At 27.6% G+C, this 17830-nt stretch overlaps 1 protein-coding gene across 1 annotated transcript in view; it reads right to left on the bottom strand.

Moving 5' to 3' along the window:
* LOC107443800 (solute carrier organic anion transporter family member 74D) overlaps window positions 1-17830 on the bottom strand; it is a 160478-nt gene that overhangs the window by 128667 nt on the left and 13981 nt on the right. Inside the window, exon 2 of the mRNA XM_087156017.1 lies at window positions 454-514. The gene's annotated coding sequence lies outside the window, so the exon portion shown is untranslated. The remainder of the gene's footprint in view (window positions 1-453; window positions 515-17830) is intronic.

Raw genomic sequence — 17830 nt, 5'->3', positions numbered from 1 at the left:
CGACCACAGTGCTAACGTAAAATATCCTCAGTGGTAGACGAGTCGTGGGTTAGAGTCTCCTTGCCGTCTGGCTAACCGTGGGAGGTTTTAGTGGTTTTTTTCTTTTTATGTAACGCAAATGCGGGCTAGTTGCATCAAAAAGTTTTCCACTAAGGCTGATTTCTCCCAATACCTGATCCAAGAGCTCCCTTGTCTTCTGGATTGGGTTCAAAATTACTAGGCTACAGAATTGAAGATTAGTAGTCATAAACCTAAAATTGGATTGGCTGTTCAACTATGGTTATAAAAAGTGAACATACTGAAATGATTGCTGAGGTAAATATTTAAGCAGAATGATTTCATAATTTAAAGATTTCTTCCTTTTTTTTTCAAGTGTGTTTCAATATTTGATGTATAATTAAAGCTATTACATTTATTTAACATTTAGGAAATAAGCATAAAAATTGTAATTACCTTGAAATACTTATTTTCATTACCCTTTGGTTGAATAAAGAGAAAAGCTCAGCAAAAGATTCTAAAAAGGAAAATAAAATCTGTTAGTCATGAACTAAAATTTAAAATATTTTGTGGTTATTCAGGTAAAACCATAGTTATGTTCCTACAAATATATTGCACAAATGCGCGCAATAATTATGCGTAAAAATGATGTCAGATTAATGCACTTCAATTAAATGCTTATCGCATGCTTATCACGTAAGCATATAATGTATTTGCTAATGTAAAACATTTAATATGTGCTTTCAATATATCATGCATTTAATAAAAGAAATAGATTTTTTTTAATTTAATGATACAATAATCTACAAATATATATTATTAAACTATTAAAAATGCCCAAAATGTTAAAAAAAATGTCTAAAAAAATTAATTTACTGGTAAAATAAGAAAATTCTTATTTCTGTTTACAATACAATAATAACCACAAAAAAGCATTTCCACCAAATGCCAAGAAAGTATTAATATTATTATTTAGCAATTGTTAATTTCAAACTATGCATTTCTTTTCTTTTCTTTTTTCAGTACGATTAAAGTAAGTTAAAATTTTATTTTATATTATAACCATAACAGCTAAAGCAATAAATTTTAATTAATATAAATTTTTCTAAAAAATATTTAAATTGTGCTAAACCATTATAAGAAACTTATTAGATATCAATATTCACACTCACATTCATACATATATAAAACACCTAATAACAAAAAAAATTTTTTTTTGTGAATATTTATTTATTGGGAAAATATTTCAAGTGATATATTCAATTCATTTGCATTTTTAATTAGCTTAATAACTTAGCTAAACAATATTTTTTTTAAAAATTAAAAAAATAACTCATTAATAAATCATTATTTATTATCTAGTTTTCAACAATTTCAATAACTTTTCTTGTCTTTTTAATAGTTCAGTTGCGCATAGGCTCAAAAACTTTTGAAATATAAATACATTATTTTCGTGAAAAGTGATAATTTAAATAATTGTCACAAGAATTATTCGAGTAATGTTTTTGTTTACACAATTTTAAATAATTGTCTAAATATTTTTTACAAGATAAAAATCTCTTATTTTCCACTTTAATAACTTTTATTAACTAGCATTTAACTAACAAGAGTCGAGCAAATTTTTTCGACTTTCGCAAAAAATGTTTCGACTCTGACTCCGCAGCTCTAGTAGCAATAGTGTTCAGAAAATCATTATATTTTATTGCATAAAGTGTACTGATACATTTGCTTCTGTACTAATGCAATTGAAATAAGTACTCATGGAGAAAAAAAGTACGTTAAAATAAATTACCGTACTCTATGGTAATAACATTTCAGGTTAGAAAAAGCGCAACTTAATTTTAATTAATTAAACCAAAAAACAAATTTTACCAAATTTCATCATATATTAATTTTATCACATATTAAAACCATATTATACTGTCATTTTTACCAAAAACATTATCAATGCGTTTCGGTAAAAATTACCGAGCATTTTGATTTCCCACAGAACTAACAATACGGCAAATTTTATCACATTCTAGATCATATTTTTTCTCAGTACGCGAGCATTACGAAAAAAAGAATCAACTGATTTGACAAAAAACCTTTTTTTTAAAGACCTTTAAGAATTAGACGTTGTTTTATAAAGCATAATATTTTATTCTGTAACTAAACCCGTGTAGCATATTTATAACTTAATGATTACAATAATGAAGTGCAAGTTCAAGTTGAAGAATAAATTTTTAATTTAGAAACAAAGTTTAAATTCATCTTTATATTCCGAATACAACTATTTACTCATCAATCAACAATCTTATGAAGGCTACTAAGTAGACTTCGTCAATTAATATACTAGAAAAAAACTAATTAAATAATAAAAAAACGCTCTGACTAAATGATTAATATTTATAACTACAAAAACAGACACTCTGTGACACTGCTTAAAGTCGTGATCTGCTAGGTGGCGCTCACATCACCGTCCAAAGTAACAATTATAGGTAAAATGTAACGTTTATGTGATAGAAAGAATCGATATCACGAGTAACCACACTTGACAAGTAATCAAATACTATATTTGTTGATTCAGGACCTTTACTCAATATGGAAAGGCCGTTAAATCAAAACAATAACAATTTATTAGCAAATTTGAAGATATTTATTTGTTTTGAATTTCAATTTCAAATAAATAATGAAACACAACTTAAATAATGATGGGAATTTAAAACAGCAATATTATTAATAATAAAAAAACTTATTTTGGAATATATGCTTGATTTTAATCAAATTTTAGATGAAATTCAAAATTAATTTAATAAAAAGAAATGAAATTTTCTCTGAGTATTTTGAAATAACTCTTTTATTACTTCATTAACGATACACGTTACTTGCATTACTTGCCTAACGACTATTGTATTACTTGCGACTGGATTTTAAATAGATAAAAAAATATTAAAATGTATTCCCACGAAACACGAGTGATATGCATATTTTGCGATTAGCAAGTCATTGTGACATAAACATAACTGTGTCAAGAATAAGCGATCATTAAACTTTAAAAAATTATTTTAAATTTTGAAATAACTCTTTCAACGCTTGCTTTATACATTAACATTAAAGTAAAACGTCTTATTCACAACTATATTCTAAATATATACAAACACCAAAATATAAGAACATATTACCGCGGGACACAAGTTATACATGCATATCTATCCATCTATATATATATATATATATATATATATATATATATATATATATATATATATATATATATATATATATATATATATATATATATATATATATATATATATATATATATATATATATATATATATATATATATATATATATTAGCGCTCAAACATGACACACATATAATGTGCTAATGGGAGATTATAAAACTTCCATAGATTCCTTAAAATTCCTTTTAAAGATTTTGAAAAAATTCTTTCCTTACTTGTTTTACGCATAGCATTAACGTTCGAGTCAAACATTTTATTTGTATCAAACATTTATTTGTATAAATTTGTATAAAACACCAAAACATATAAACACGTTACCACGTGACACAAGTTACACATATATTTTGCGATGCGCGTATCAACATGTTCCACACATAATGTGTTAAAAGTATGAGATTATTAAACTTTCATAAATTCTTTATAATTGTTTCTTCAAAATTTTGAAACAACTCTTTCATCATTTGCTTTATGCTTCAACATTAGAGTCAAATGTTTTATTTACAACAAGATTTTAAATATGTACAATATCCATGCAAATTGCACAACATTCATACATATTACAAAGTGACACAAGTTACAATGTTTTTCGATCAGTGTGGCAACGAGTAACACATATAATAGATTATTAAACTTTCATAAATTCTTTAAAGTTTTAAAGTATCTTTTTCATCACTTGCTTTATACATTTACACTAGGCGTTTTATTTACAACTAAATTATAAATATGCACCAATGCCAAAAATTTAAAAATATATTACCGCTTTGCACAAGTTAAATATATATTTTGTGTTAAGCGTATTAACGTGTCATACACATAGTGTTAATCAGAAATTATTAAACTTTCATGAACTCTTTAAAATTCTTTCTTTGAAATTTTGAAATAACTCATCAATTGCTTTACTCATTGAGTCAAACGTTTTATTTTTAAAAAAATTTTAAATGTGCAAAATACAGAAACATACTACCACGTGACATAAGTTGTATACATATTTTGCAGTAAACGTATCAACACACTATGATAGGAATAGGATATTATTAAAATTTCCTTAACTACTATTTTACAAATATTTCATTAGCACTTGTAAAAATTTCATAAAAATCTTCTAAAGAAGGAGGAAATAGGAAATATGTGTATTATATTAATTTTTTTAAGGTTTTTGTTCCATGTAAAAAACATTCTTTTGGAGAATGACTAAAAAACTGTATTTAATTTTTTCAAATTTCGAAATATTCCTTGTAAGAAAACTAGAATGCATCCTTCAAAAGACAAAAAGATGGAAGAATAAAAATGATGTACTAAACATGAAAAATGGTGTCACGATTAAATAAACTAGAAAAAAAAATAGAACTGTCAAAAATATTAGTGAAACATTTCAGGTCAAAAAGTTTAATGGTTGTTCGGTTTCTAGAAATCAATTTTTCATTTTGGAATTTCAGATTCTACCGATAAAAATTTCCTCCCCGTTCTACTGACATCTATAACTCCAAAAGTTACAAGAATCAAAATAATATTAAAGAAAACGAAAACTGGGGCACATAATTTTACTTGAACAATTTTTAAAATGCGTTTACGCAACGTTATGTATTGCGTATATGTATAAGTTAAAACACAATGTAAATGTTACGTATTGCAAATATGTATTAAAATGTATACGCATATTATGTATACGCAACTATCAAAATCAAATTATTACTTAAAAGAACATGTTTTAAAGATCACATGTCTCAAAACTTTTATGTAGCATTTCTATAGATACATGCGCAGTATATGTGAGCATATTTTAATACCAAAACTACCAGCAAAATTTACTGTGTTTCTGGGTTTATGGGAGTACCAAAAAACTCGGTGATTTTGATCGAAGCACTTTGTAATGATTTTGGTAAAATTAACAAGAAAATATGGTATTATTATATGCAATAAAATACGAAAAATGTGATAAAATTTGGGAATTTTATCATAATATGTTAGTATCATAAAATCCATTTATTTGGTTCGATTTACTTTACTATTTTGCATTTTTTACTGAATGTGAGGTACTAAGAACTATAATTTTAAAAACCAAAATTTCCGGTAAGCCGTTACCATATGAACGGAAAATAAAAACTAAATGAATAGTTTAAATACCGTATATTTTTCATTTACCAAAAATGTCATGACCATACATTACGGTAGTTTCAACGTAATTTTTTTCGGTGTGTACATTGCAAAAAAAGATAAATTTTAGTAGATTTTTTTTTGCTGCTATAAAATGAATATAGCAAATTTGTAGTATATGTAGATAAAAGTGTGAAAGATATATAAGTGTAGTTATAAATAAATAATTTAATAGTATATGACATGATAACTTTAATTAGTTTTATGCTGATAACAGATTAAGATATTTGAGTTTTTGTTAATTTAGGATAGCTTCATGCGAGGTTTCGTTTAGTAAGTAAATATCAAAAATTGACCAAACTGAGAAAACTTATCAGACAAAACCGTTTTTATATTTTTGAGAGACATTAATTTAAATTAATTGCATTTCCAGAAATAAAAACTGATTATTGGTTGCAATAATTTGCAATAATTTTATAAAAAAATCTTATCTCTGATGACTACTAAAATGCATTTTACAAATATTTAGCTATTGCGTTTTCAAATACTATAATTAAAAAAATTCAAAAGCATCATTACAGATTTTTTTTTTACTTTTTACGAAAACGAAACGGAAAATTTATAGAACCAAGAGGGAATGCGCGTTTTTAAAACGCATCTTTACAAAGATCGAAATAATTATAGCATTAAATGCATAGATAAAAATTTTTTGAGACTGTTAAAAACTTGTTAAACGTTTCAAATGCCATAAGGAAATATTTCAGTTTCATTTTGAAATTGATTTGTTAAACGTTTCAAAACGTCATAAAGAAATATTCATGTCACATTTTAGTTTTGATTTGTTAACCATTTCAAAACGTCATAAAGAACAATTTATGCCACATTTTAGATTTGATTTGTTAAACGTTTCAAAGACATAAAGAAACATTTATGTCACATTTTAGTTTTGATACGTTAACCATTTCATAACGTCATAAAGAACAATTCATGCCACATTTTAGATTTGATTTGTTAAACTTTTGAAAACGTCATAAAGAAATGATTATGTTACACTTTAGGTTTGATTTGTTTATCGCTTCATAACGTCATAAGGAAATATTTATGTTACATTTTAGATCTGACTTGTCTTGCGTTTCAAAATATTAAAAACAACTATTTTCGTGATATTTTAGATTCGTGTCAACTATGGTTTACATCATAGCTTTTAATTAATTAATTCAAAGATTTAAAGCAGCCTCATCTATGAACCGGTCGCTTTTTTTACTTAAGAAAAAAATTAAAACTTTGAATACAAAAAAATACTTTACTCTCATTTTCTGCAGCCTCTATCAATAAAGCTGATTTTATATATCAAAGTATATTTGTAATAAACAAACGATTATGAAATTATAAAAAAAAAGTTATTTATTTCAAAACGCCTCTGTAAAAGTTAGTCTGGAAAAAAAGCCTACACGTGACTCTCGTTCCCTACCTAATCGCTAAAGCAATTAACTTGCAGAATTTATTCCACAAACATGATTGGTTGAGTCATTAAATTGCTAGGAAAAAAGCTCATTTATTTGCTTTCTTTTTGTGCTAAAAAACAATTGTGTCTGCAACAATCATCAAAACTACGTTACGCTTATATGTCACTGTGGCACCACAATGTCTTACTCGAACATTTATGTCAGTGGCATGATTTCAGTTAATATATATCCTTAATATCAAGCAGAGCTTAAGCTAAAGTTATCAACCTATTCTCCTAGTGTACATTTTGTTATTTTATTCTTTCCTTCCGGTTTGTTTCAGAACCTTATTGTTTCTTTTGGAAGGATGTGTGGCATGATTTTCCTCATTTTCCGTTTCATTGAAGTCACTTTTCATTTCATTAAGTCACTATCAATTATTATAATACTGTTTACGTCAAGTTTTAGAGTCTTTTTTCATACGCGGAATGCTTTTTAATGATTTGATTTGATTGATTTCTTTGATTTACGGGATGCGGTAGTATTTAAAGAAAAAAAAACTCAATCTCAATTACGCATAAGATGTTACAAAGTATCTATTATCTGTGATATCATTATTCATGGATTAATAAATACCTTGAGAAAAATTAATTATCAAAACTACCAGAATATGGCAAAATTTACCATGTTTTGTCTCTATAGGAACATCAAAAAGCTCTATAATATTTACCGAAGTGCTATGGTAATGATTTTGGTAAAATTAGCAATACAATATCATTTTATAATATCTTATAAAATTCTGTAAATGTGATAATATTTGGTAATTTTATCATGATACCTTAGAGCATGACATAAAAACCACTTATTCGTTTTTTTTCTTCTTTTTTCTTCTTTTTTGTGATAGTTTGGTAAAAAGAGCTATAATTTTTAACATCAGAACTTTCTGTAAACATTTTTTTACTAGAATTGTCATTATCAAACAGTACAGTAATTTTAACAGTATTTTTTTCTCCGTTTAATAATATTACAAAAAAAAAAAAAATGCAAATAAATATATACGTACTGCTTGTATTGTTTACGTAAAGTTATATACTCCTTTCATACGCAAAATGGTTCTTAATAAATTTGTTTAATTGATTTATTTTATTTATGGGATGAGGTTATATATTTTCTTAAATAAAAAAAAGAAACCTCAATCTCAATTACGTCAAGGATATGACAGAGTCATTACCAGTGATTATATTATTCCTGTAATAAGAAATAATAATATTACAAAAAAATTAAATATAAACATACATGCACTGTTTACGTCAAGTTATGTACTCCTTTTCATGCGCGAAATGATTTTTAGTGATTTGATTTAATTGATTGCTTTGATTTATGAGAGGATGTAATATTTCGTAAATAAAAAAAAAACCTCAATCTCAATTACGTCAAAGATGTTACAAAGTATATATTATTAGTGATAACATTTTTCATGGGTGATGAAATAATAATATTACAAAAAAAAATATACATAAACATACATGTACTGTTTGCATGAAGTAATTTTTTCTTTTTCATACGAGAAATGATTTTTAATGTTTTGATTTGATTGATTTATGTAAAGAGGCATAATTTTTTTTTTAAATAAAGGAAAAGAAACATCAATTTTAATTACATCAAAGATGTCAAAAAGTATCTATTATCAGTGATAACATTAATCACGGATTAAGAAACAATAATATTAAAAAAAAGCTGAAAATAAACATACTATTTGCACTGTTTACATCAAGTTATAGATTCTTTTTTATATGCAAGATGATTTTGAATGATTTCATTTTATTAATTTCTTTAATATATGGGATGAGGTAATTTAAGATTACTAAAAAAAGGAATTCTCAATCTTAACTATGCAAAAGATGTTACAAAATTTCCATTATCAGTGATAACATCATTCAGGGATTAAATAATAATGATATTACAAAAAAATTTTCAATTAATCTTTCAGTTAAATAATCTTCTTCCTACACGACATGATTTTTAATGATTTGATTTGATTAATTTCTTAGATTTAGAGAATGAAGTAAATTTTTTTTTGAAAATAGAAATCTCAATTATGTAAAGGATGTTATAAAGTATCTATTATAAATATCATTATACATGGATAATTAAATTATTACAAAATATTGTAAGTAAGCATAACTCGTCTCCTTCTGGTTTAGGGTAGTATTGCGGTAGACAGAGGAAGGGGAAAAAGTAGTTAGGTTTTGTGATCATTGTTAATTAATTTTTGAAATCAAATTATATAACCAAAGAGAGATTGTCATCTTCAAGGCCATGTACAATATTTCAGGAATAGAGAATTTTCGCATTCTCAAAAACGGTACAGGTCTATAAATTTTTTCTTGACGCAAATAGTTAAACTAGAGCACAACATACACACACACACACACAAAATGGACCTCTCTGAATAACGTTTGATCTACTGATCGGATTTTCACGTTTTAGAGCTCAGTCTTAATAGTTCGAGGGGGTGCCCTCAAATATACTAATTAATTAGCTTCCACGATATTTTAAGTTACGAAATCAGACGCAAAAATGTACTTTCTCTGAATAAACATATTTTTTTAATCCACGGATTTGGATTTCTGATCCTTGAAATATAGGGAGATATAAAATATAGGGAAATAATGGGAAATATAAGGAGGATTGAAATATAGGGAGATAATATAGGGAGCAAAAGACAAGGAAACTCCTGGATCAAGTATTGAGAGAAATTTGCTTTCGTGGAGAACTTTTTGATAGAACTAACCTGCAATTTCGTTACATAGAGAGGAAAACCACGAAAAGATCCCTCGGTTAGCCTGACGTCAAAGGGACTCTAACCCAGGGTCCATCTATCCCTGAGGATATTTTCTGTCAGCACTGTGCTCGGTGCGAGCCGGGTGCGGAATTCGAATCAATCAGTCACCTCTGGGATTCGAAAACGGTTCACCTCATAGGAAGGTGAGTGCTCTATGCCCTGAGCCACCATTGCCCGGAGTAGCTTATATAGTAGGATATTTTAGGTGTCTAAGTTTTTTAAATATTCGGTTTCACATCATCTATTCGACCGATTTTGCTCTAATTTTGTATTTCGCCTCGTAAAATAGCGCTCTTTAAAATGACGTGAAACAATTTCTATTCCTTACAATTCAAAATTTTTACGGCTATTATTAAATAAAATAATAAATATTTCTTAGAAGCACATTTTTTGCAAGGGATTATTCTTAGATGAACGAATTTTAGAATAATGCACATTTATTCCGTAACATGTTGCGTTAAAAATGTATTTTACGGTAAAAAGTACTGGTACCCTGAGGGTCGGTACTTTTTGCCGTAATTTGATTTTAAATTTTTTACAGTGTAGTTGTATTTTATTTCTTGTTATGTAAAATTTTTTCATAAAGAAATATAGTTCGGTGCAAATAGAATCCCCCCCCCCCAATATGCACCTGAGTTTCTATTGCAGTGGTATAGTTGAAGTTAAAATAAAAAAAAAGTTTGAATTTAAAAAAAAAAAGTTTGATTTATAATAAATTTTGTGCAGTGCATACGATTAGAGCTAAACAAATTAAAGTCGTTTCTTTTCATTAATTCTTAAATGCTAGTAAAATTCAAAGAAAATCTCCTCTCCTTACCAGAGTACTAGACTTTTTACTTTTAATGTAAATAAATACCTTTTTTCCTCCCACACATGCACCCATACCTTCCTTTCCACATTCTAAAAAAAAAAATCCCCATCTGTGTAGATATAGAGGGGTGTGTTGAAAAATAGTTAATCCTTTCATTTTATTTCATAACCGTCGTTGAACAGCAGATCCAATTTTGAGTTTCAACCACTAATGTTCAGATGCGTAGTCTTGTAATTTTGAACCCAATCTAAAAGACAAGGAAACTCCTGGATCAAGTAATGGGAGATAATCACCTTCGTGGAGGACTTTTCGACAGAATTAATCCGTATTTGCGTTACATGAAGAGGAAAAACACGAAAACCTCCCACGGTTAGCTCTATCGCAAAGGGATTCTAACCCATGATCCGTCTACCATTAAGGATATTTTACGTCAGCACTGTGGTCGGTGCGAGTCGGGTGAGAAATTCGTATCGACCAGCCATCTTTGGGATTCGAACCCGTTCCACCTCCTTGGGAGGCAAGCGCTCTATTCCCTAAGCCACCATGGCGCACGGCTTTTTTTTTAAAAATGGATATATAAAGAATATTTTAACAAAAAAAAAGTTTTAATCTCAACATAGTTTCAAAAGTCGAGCACCTCAAATATGCAGCCATACTTAGCTGATTATATCTGAAAAATGAGGATATGATTCAGAAATTATTAATTACATGTACTCCTAAGAAACTAACCATCTTGCGTATGAAACTGGAGAATGTACCACTTCCTTAAATGGGGGGGAAGGGGTAGAACACGGAAAAAATAAATATCCTGAAGACAATATATTTACATAAATAATCAGAGGGGCTATTTATTATTGTTGAACTTATTTATAAATATACATTATGTTTATTGGTAGAAAATATATCTAAGATAAAATAGTTTATCTGCTAATGGATATAAAGTCTTAGAATAACTTGCCTATCCAAACAAAATGTGCATATTGTCTCTAATAATTTTCCAACACTTGTCACTGGACAATAGCATTAGTTGATATTGAACTTTGTGGCCAGAGGCTAACATAATTTTCCTTATATCAGTAAAGATAATATTGTGTGTTGGAAGATGATCCGGGGTCATGATGGTTGATACAAGGGGCATTCCCCTTGAAGAGAAGATGAAATTTATGAAATTAGTTCGGAAGAAGGGCCCTTTAGTAGGAACACTTGTTAAAGGGAGGGTTGGGGGTAGGGGCGAGGCACCTGTTGGTCGGCAAATAATTCCCGGAATGTCAATCATTTCCTCGGGCTGTTGTGCGGGACTGCATTTTTGGGGTCGAAAGTCGACTCACTTTCCCCACCTTAGGCCACGCGCCTAATCCACTAGCCGAGTAACGGCCTAGCCCATGCCTTTTTAACACGCGATTTCAAAAGGATGTGGTAATAGGGGAAGGAATCAACGATTTCATTATCAACAAGTTTTACTCGTATTATATGGGGAGTCCGTGAATATTTACAATCTCATAATATCTCATTGGTTGCTTTTTATTTAAATATAATGGGGAGAAAAACAATAGGAAAATGTTATTTTTATATGTCGCTTTAAGTTTTGGCATGTAGGGCAAGTGGAATGTATTGCTATAAAGATTTTAACCATCAGAAAAAAACATCTTTATTTAAAATTCCCCTCAGAAAAAAAAAATAGAGAATAATAATATTAAAAATGAAGATCTTTTTGGAAAGGATTATTTTAACTTGTAGACTTTAGTAAAAGCTAAAATAATAAAATAGAGAAAATGACATAGACGACAGAAACTATTACACAGGTATTATAACATTTAAAATATTTTAATACGTTATTGTATTAAATATGTATAGGCATATATTAAAATATTTTAATATGTAAAAATATTAATTATTTCCATTAATTAATAATATAATAAAATAATATAATATTAATAAAAAAATATAATAATAATATAAAATAATAATATAATATAAAATAATATAAAAATATATAAAATAATAAATATAAAATAATATAAAAATAGAATAATATAAAAATATTAATATTATTCCCATGTCAGGAAATATACCAAAGTAAGATTTTAACCACCGGAAAAACATAATTAAATTATTTGAAATTCTCCTCAGAGAAAAGAATAATACTTATTTAAGTAAAATATATTTTAAATGAAGATTTTTCTTAAACGAATTACTTTAACTTGTTGACTTTACTTAAGTTAAATAAAATATAGAAAATGGCATAGACAATAGACTCTATCACACAGGTATTTTAGTATTTAAAATATTTAATATGTTAATGTATTACAAAATGTGTATTAAAATATTTTAATATGTTAAAATCAGAATAGTGATATATTCCCATGTTAGGAAATATGATTTCAACCACCTGAAAAAAATATAATTATTTAAAATTTCCTTCAGTGAAAAGTATAGAACTTATTTAAGTAAATATATTTTAAATGAAGATTTTTCTTAAACGAATTACTTTAACTTGTTGACTTTAGTTAAGTTAAATAAAATATAGAAAATGGCATAGACAATAGACTCTATCACACAGGTATTTTAGTATTTAAAATATTTAATATGTTAATGTAATACATATGTGTATTAAAATATTTTAATATGTTAAAATCTGAATAGTGATATATTCCCATTTTAGGAAATATGATTTCAACCACCTGAAAAAAATATAGGGGAGAGTCGGGTAGCCCCGCTCACTTAAGGAGTATTGCTTATATTTCTGTATAATATTGAGTAATAATCAATATTTTTGTATGTTTCTATTGCTTTATCGTCGAATTAAATAATGCAAAAGGAATAAACAAACAAAAAAAAAAGAATAGTTTAACTTAAAAAAATAGAAATTAAAAAAAAACATGTTTTTCAGCTCTTTTCAAAATGTGTCGGGTAGCCCAGCCCAGTTACAAAAATTAAATTTTTTGACTGTTTTTTCTGGTGTAAATGAAAATGACCAATGTATTGACAATAGGTAAAACTCGTTTATCATTTTTATCATAAAATTATTTTATTTATTGCATATTTATATACTTTTAGTGAATTCTATCATTTAATAACAATAATTTAATAACAACAATATTTGTTGTTAAAAATGCATACAACAATCAAATTTGAAGCAATAAAATAATAATCTTTGCAACCGTACATTTATCGACGAAATAAAATTGGTCGTTGATACCCGACATTCATGTGAGCGGGGCTACCCGAAATCCAATTTTTTTGTAAATTTGTAATTACTCGAACAATTTTTCACATATAGACTTCTTTCTCTGTGCAAATTAAACTTAAGACTACATACTTTAATGCTGTATGTATAGAAAAAATTATTTTTTTAGTATTAAAATGAAGTTTAATCGAAACATTCAACCAATTTTTCTTAATTTCATGACTACTGTATTCAACATATTTTCAAAACTATTTTTTACCATGTTAACAGCTGCATAAATACTTGAAACTTTGAAAATAATCTTTTGTTAATATAAGAATTAATGTCCGATGGCCCATTGACTTGAAAAAATATTCTATACATATGAAATTGACAGTGGGCGGGGGTACCCGCTGGGCGGGGCTACCCGACTCTCCCCTAATTATTTAAAATTATTTAAATTCCTTCAGTGAAAAGTATGGAACTTATTTAAGTAAAATATATTTTAAATGAAGATTTTTCTTAAGCGAATAATTTTAACTTAATGCCTTTCGTTATAGTTAAATTAATAAAAAATACAAAACGGACTCTAAACACTATTATACAACAGGCATTTTAACATTTAAAATATTTTTGATACAATTCCAAGCACATTTAAATAATGTGTTTTGCAACAGCATTGAAATTTTAAAAAATATTTACACTATAAATATGAAAGGAAAATAATAAAAAAGCAGGTTTTTTTATGATGTTATATGTCATTTCTGAAATCTTTATTTTCAAAAAAAAATTCTTGAAGAACTATATATTCTTTATCTTACATCAGTCACCTTTTCATCTAAATTTTTTCATGAATCATACAAGTAGGAGTACAATCAGAATATAAATCAAAAGTCCTAAATGTAAACATAAAAACATGTACAAAAGTCATACATTTTAAGACGCAAATCTGAATGCTATTCATGCAAAGAATAGACACGGGAATTTATCATACTTGTATTAATAACAGATATAGCTGAAATATCACTATGCGTAACAATTTTATTTTAGAATCTTCATGAGTTTTTATTTTATATATATGTTATATGTTGATATATTTTCATTTTTTAAATTTGGAGATTATTATTCACTATTTGGGTGGGCTTATTTACGGAGTCGAAATATCTTAACCAATTCCGCGTTGCATTCTATTTTAGAAAATGAACCTCTTCCATAAAAGTGCCTTCCAAAAAGCTTGTATGCGCACTGATAAGAAAAGAATAATCAGAACTACCGAAATATGGTAAAATTTATCGCATTCTTTATAGTAACACCAAAGAGTTATTTTTACCTAAGCGCTTTGGTAATGATTTTGGTAAAATTATTAATAAAATATAGTTTTATAATCTGTGACAAGCTTTGGTAATTGCGGTAAAATTAAATATTGCTATCATGATACCTTAGAGCATGGCATAAAAACCATTTAGATTTACTTTTCAGTTTTGCATCCTCGACTAAATCTGTGGTAATAAAAACCACAATTCTGAAAACAGGAATTTCCGGTACACTGTTACCAAATGAACAGAAAAATTCAATACCATATATTTTGGTTTCATTATCTGGAAGTATGTTATTTTTTTATTTTTTTAATTAGAAATGTTATTACCACGCAGTACTGTAATTTTTTCTCCGTGTACAAATCAGTTATAATAACATTAATATAGCCTATACAGTTGATAGTGAATAAGCAGCCTCTAGCAAACTGCAAATCACAAGAATAAAATATAATTTAAAGATTTATGAGCGAGACGATGTATGAGTTGTAACGCCATCAGTGTAAACTAGCCAAGTTGCTATTGAATGGGCATGACATCTTTTTTTCTTTCTGGCATTACTCCATCTTCATAAGCTAAATCTTGAAAAAGCTTACCGGAGTTTTAAAGTCAGCTGGCAATTATATAAAGAAAAGCTTTACGTTAAGTAGAACGCTTCTTTCTAAAAAAGACCAACAACTTGTGGTAATAATAATAAAAATGAACTTATAAAAAACAATTTTTCTATAGAAAGCTCCCTACAAGGTTTCTTTATCTTTGAGGTACTTAAAAGAAGAAAATTCTTTGTTATTTCATCCCTCCAGTGACGTTAAACAGTCAATCTCAAATGCGCAAAATTTATAATTTTGAACTAAACTGAACTAAACTTTTTAGAATGAAGTATATTTTTGCAGAATTTCAGAATGACTAAACTAACTGAAATACTAACTAAAACTCTAAAACTCGTGTTTTAAATAATCAAAACCCGTGTGCTGTGAACTGAGATGATTTTGTCAAACTATTCGATAAAAGATAAAAATAGAGATACCTTCACAGAGGATAAAAGTATGGTCATAACTACCAGAAAGCAGTAAAATCTACAATGTTTCTAGAATTATCGGAACATCAAAAAGGTTTGTGATTTTTACCGAAGAGATTTGGTAATGGTTTTGCAAAAATTAACAATAAAATATGGTTTTATGATATGTGATAAAATTTGATAATTTTAGCATGATACCTAAAAGCATGGCCTAAAAACCATTTATTCGGTTAAATTTACTTTACAGTTTTGTATTTTTACTAAATGTGTGGTAATATGAACTATAAGTTTTGAAAACCAGAATTTCCGGTAAACCATTATCATATGAGCGCAAAAATTACCAAATGAGTAGTTTTAACAACCGTAAATTATGGTTTTTACTACCAGAATTATGTTTTTTTTTTCTTCAGAAATGTCCTTACCATACAATACGGTAATTTTTACAGAGTTTTTTTCACTGTGTGTTCTATGTTGGACCGTGCCGATCGGACTGTGTAGGTGTCAGGGAACTGACCTTGCATCAGAAAGGCTCTGGGTTCGAATCCTGGGTAAGGCATGAATACTCTTTCGTTCTCCGTACTATCTGTCCTTACTGTGGGAGAAACGTTGCTAATATGGTGCCACTGAAAGAGTGTCCAACAAATCTGCTCTGTGACTGTCTGAATTGACGAAATGTTTACTCAGGTGGGCATTGGAAATTTAAAAAATTTTTTTGTACTTTCAAAGCTGATTTTTACGGAATCTGTTAGACGTTGTAGTTCGTACATACAGTTAGAGTTATTACAGTTTTCGTATTATTAAAATTTTACAGTGATTTAGGTAGTTTTAACCATAACTTGTCTGACTCCTTGGCCAACAGCGGGCTATGGTAGAAAATTATATCTTTTGTTTAAGGTTGCATAAAAATAGCAAGACATTATGATTCAGAGTACTTATATTACGGTTCGTTGAACCCATTTTTCTGATAATTGTACAGCTTCATAAGATAAGCATTTAAATTACTATAATTCTTGAACGCTTTTCAGTGTTAGTCTTTTTATTGATAAATACAACACTTAATATTTTACTTGTTTAAAAAATTTGAAGTTCAGGATATTAAATAATTAACGCAACCTACTTGAAGAATGATTAATTTGTATTTTTCTACGATTATACTTTAAAGGTATTTTTCATGTAATGCCTAAGGCTAAAATTTAGTTCCTGCCACATACCAGTTAAAGAATTTATACTTCGCCGTAAGTGTAACAAGATTTTTGGTAGGTGTTGTGAGTAGCCTACAAAAAATAAAAGTGAAATAAATTCCACAAAGTATAATGACCTTAATAATGATATTTGAAGTCTCAATTGATACTTTAAAAATTTATACAATTTTTTTCCAGTCTGAACCTTATTTTCAAACAGTAACAAACAACATCATAAAAATCAGTATGTTACACACGTGGAGCGACTTTCTCTAACTTCTAGCCAAGTAACCCACTCATTATCATTAATAATGATCCTTAATTATAGTTTGAGAAAAAATTGCACAACAAGATAATTACATCTCTCTAAAGTACTTTCTGTTTGTTAAGGCATTGATCAGGTACTGGTGATACTAACGACACTTTATTAAATATATAACATGTCATTTTTTTTTTTTTTACTAGAATTTCATTTTCTGCTTGGAGACATTATTTTCAACTAAGAAGATAAGATAAAATCGCTGATTCCAAGTTTTACAGCATATTTTTTTACTAGCTTACGCAACCCCATAGGTTAAGGACCTCAATTATTGCTTATGTCATTTTAATTTAACGTATAACTAATATAAACGGAAGCGATAATTTTCAGAAGTTTGTCAGGTTTATGCAATAGGGCGATAATATCAGGTTAATATAGCAAAAAAAGATAATGATTTGTAAGAAGGTAATG

This window comes from Parasteatoda tepidariorum, chromosome 12 (assembly GCF_982258835.1).
Source record: "Parasteatoda tepidariorum strain Cologne lab strain chromosome 12, Ptep-v5.0, whole genome shotgun sequence".
Lineage (NCBI taxonomy): Eukaryota > Metazoa > Arthropoda > Arachnida > Araneae > Theridiidae > Parasteatoda > Parasteatoda tepidariorum.
This window is presented reverse-complemented; position numbering and strand designations above follow the sequence as displayed.